Source organism: Pectinophora gossypiella, unplaced genomic scaffold (assembly GCF_024362695.1).
Source record: "Pectinophora gossypiella unplaced genomic scaffold, ilPecGoss1.1 Pgos_30, whole genome shotgun sequence".
Taxonomy (NCBI): Eukaryota; Metazoa; Arthropoda; class Insecta; order Lepidoptera; family Gelechiidae; genus Pectinophora; species Pectinophora gossypiella.
In genome coordinates, this window is record NW_026063240.1 from 382,890 (window position 1) to 386,724 (window position 3,835).

Genomic DNA, 3,835 nt, shown 5'->3' on the forward strand with positions numbered 1-3,835 from the left:
TTACTTAATATTAACTTAAATTTGTATAAAATTGGTTACGAATAATTGTACATTGTACTTATTTCCTAACATAGTTTAAGTTTACTAACAAAATTTACTATACTTATTTAATGTTTTATAAGTACTTTCTAATTTTTTTATACAATAAAATATTATATTCAATATAAATGTTTTTTTTATTTTATCACTAGCTTTTGCCCGCGACTTCGTCCGCGTGGCGTGTTATATAAGAGAGAGATCTTTGTGTGTGTGGGAGTGCATATCAAATTTCAAGCATCTAACTTATGCAGTTTAGATTTTTTCATACAATTTTTTTCCCAATAACTCTCATTTTTCAAAATACAGCCAAAAATAAACTTTATATTTACTAAGGTATGCATGCATGCTAGATTGAATCAATTGATTGAATTGATTTTTTTTTAATTGATTGTTCATTGAGTTTTAATTTTAATACACACTTCCTCTCTTCCCTTCAACGTTGCTGTGCCCTACAGGGTCCATGTTTTAGTTCCTATGCCTATGTAACACCCCATTGTACTACATGGAATGCAATAAATAATTTAATTGAATTGAATTGAAAACATCTATCTTACGCGGTTTCGATTTTTTCATACAAATGTTTTTTTCCCGCTAACTCCCGTTTCCGTGGGAATTTTGCAATATCCTGTTGCAACTAAGGTTTAAGTTAACTAAAGTACCTGCATGCCAAATTTCAAGCGTCTAACTTAAGCGGTTTAGATTTTTCATACAAAAGGATTTTCCCGCTAATTTCCGTTCCCGTGGGAATTCCGGGAATTCCTTTCTTAGTGCACCTCTACGGTACCTAAGCTATGTCCCTTCCAAATTTCAAATGCCTACATTTAGCCGTTCAGGCTATGCGTTGATATGTCAGTCACTGAGTCAGTCAGTTTCTCCTTTTATTTAGATTTGATTTTTTCATACAAATGTTTTTTCCCGCTAACTACCGTTCCCGTGGGAATTTTGTAATATCCTGTTGCAACTAAGCTTTAAGTTTACTAAAGTACCTGCATGCCAAATTTCAAACGTCTAACTTGAGTGGTTTAGATTTTTCATACAAAAGGATTTTCCCGCTAATTCCCGTTCCCGTGGGAATTTCGGGAATTCCTTTCTTAGTACACCTCTACGGTGTCTAAGGTACCTGCGTGCCAAATTTTAAACATCTTACTTGAATGGTTTAGATTTTTCATACAAAAGGATTTTCCCGTCAATTCCCGTTCCCGTGGGAATTTCGGGAATTCCTTTCTTAGTGCACCTCCAAGGTACCTAAGGTACCTGCATGACAAATTTCAAACGTCTAACTTGAGTGGTTTAGATTTTTCATACAAAAGGATTTTCCCGCTAATTCCCGTTCTCGTGAGAATTTCGGGAATTCCTTTCTTAGTGCACCTCCACGGTACCTAAGGTATCTGCATGCTAAATTTCAAATGTCTAACTTGAGTGGTTTAGATTTTTCATACAAAAGGTATTTCCCGCTAATTCCCGTTCCTGTGAGAATTTTGGGAATTCCTTTCTTAGTGCACCTCTACGGTACCTATGGTACCTGCATGCCAAATTTCAAACGTCTAACTTGAGTGGTTTAGATTTTTCATACAAAAGGATTTTCCCGCTAATTCCCGTTCCCGTGGGAATTTCGGGAATTCCTTTCTTAGTACACCTCTACGGTATCTAAGGTAACTGCATGACAAATTTCAAACATCTAACTTGAATGGTTTAGATTTTTCATACAAAAATATTTTTCCGCTAATTCCCGTTCCCGTGGGAATTTCGGGAATTCCTTTCTTAGTGCTCCTCTACGTTATCTAAGGTACCTGCATGTCAAATTTCAAAAGTCTAACTTGAGTGGTTTAGATTTTTCATACAAAAGGATTTTCCCGCTAATTCCCGTTCCCGTAGGAATTTCGGGAATTCCTTTCTTAGTGCACCTCTACGGTATCTAAGGTACCTGCATGCCAAATTTCAAATGTCTAACTTGAGTGGTTTAGGTTTTTCATACAAAAGGATTTCCCTTCACTACTCTGCTCCTATTGATTGTAGCGTGATGAAAAGTATACTATGACCTGTCCAGGAGTGTGAAGAATAATTGTACCAAGTTTCATTAAAATCCGTCCAGTAGTTTTTGTTTCTATAAGGAACATACAGACAGACAGACAGACAGACAGACAGACAGACAGACAAAAATTTTACTGATTGCATTTTTGGCATCAGTATCGATCACTTATCACCCTCTGATAGTTATTTTGAAAAAATATTTAATGTACAGAATTGACCTCTCTACAGATTTATTATAAGTATAGATAAGAAATTTTACCTCCTTACCTATGAAAGTTGTCTCAAGGATACGAGTAATCTCATGACTAATTTCACGAGTGACAAGCAACTAGTGTCTCTGCCTACTCTATTAGGGATTACGAGCGTGATCGTGAGTTTATGGTTGTTGATTACTTGACCTACATTGATGTCATCATTCATCAAGTCAGCGAATTTATAAGAATGTAGCAACTGCTAGCATCAGTGATGTGCCGTTCTCGGGAATGTTCCCAAAGTGGGAATGTTTCCGTTGCAAAAACTTTTTAGTAGTAAAATAATGGCTGTTTTTCTTTTTCAAATTGTTCTTTTTTGTGCTCTATAATGTTATCTGCGTAAAGGTTAGGTAATAAAGCTCTTTTTATCATAAATTTTCCGTCTTTTACTGCTGGGTACATTCCCTAAGTGGGAAAATTCTCGGGAACGACACATCACTGGTAAGCACAATACGTCATTCTAGCAAATTTTGCAAAAATCGTGCATTTTGTGTATTTTGCATTTTATTTGCAATCTACACTTTAATACCTTCAAGGTGCGTCATTCATTTTTAAAACTCGAAGAGGTTAGACACGACACGAGTGCATCTACTTGGTAAGTCAATATTATTATTTTATTTTTTATTATATTACTTGTATTTTTTATGTATTGTGACGTTAATTCTAAATTATAAGTCTGCAGACCCTGTAAAAACGGAATAACGCTAGGAAGATATACAGATAGTTCTAAATTGTGTTTATTTTAGAAAAACTTTATTTTCTTTTGTATTTATATGTCTTTCTTATCTTATGTTTTTGTTTAACAGATCAACATGACGACGTCATCTGAAGACATCACGTACATGTTCGAACAACATGCGCAAGACCCGCTGGCAAACTTTGATGAAGATTATCCAGAGTTGGCCAGACTCCACCGCGAACCAAAGAAGAGGAAGCCTGCCAAGCGAAATGTTAGCGTGCAGTGCGTCTCAAAAAAAATACGTCATAAGGACACATCATCCTTCGTGCTACAAAACCACCACACCCCGGGCACTCGACTAATTAGAGTCCAAGTTGTCGATCTAGAGAACAGTCCTCAAGTTACTCATGACAACGGGGACCCTGAAGAAAACATTTTAATGAGCGCCCAGTACGTGGTACATAAGGATTCCTATGATGAAGTGTTAACGCAGACAGAAGCACTTATCGCAAACATATCAAAAAAGTTGTGTAATTATCATTTCTAGTGCAATAAATATTTTATATTTATTCTGGTGTTTTTATTTATTTTTCTTCTAAAGCAATTTATTAAAGGTAAAAATAAAACTATTTTTTCATTCATTACACAATAAATTTATTATTTTCTATACACCATTTTTTAATACACAATACATTTTTCAAAGCACATGATTTAGAATGGTTTATACAGTTATATTTTTTTTCATTTTTCGTATATCTATACTTATAATAAATCTGTAGAGAGGTCAATTCTGTACATTAAATATTTTTTCAAAATAACTATCAGGGGGTGATAA

At 34.8% G+C, this 3,835-nt stretch overlaps 1 long non-coding RNA gene across 1 annotated transcript; it reads left to right on the forward strand.

Moving 5' to 3' along the window:
* The first annotated feature begins 2,494 nt into the window (after positions 1-2,494).
* LOC126380864 (uncharacterized) lies at positions 2,495-3,569 on the forward strand. Its single transcript, XR_007568571.1, has 2 exons — positions 2,495-2,916; positions 3,128-3,569. It is a non-coding gene; the product is annotated as an uncharacterized LOC126380864 (long non-coding RNA).
* Positions 3,570-3,835: the final 266 nt, after the last annotated feature.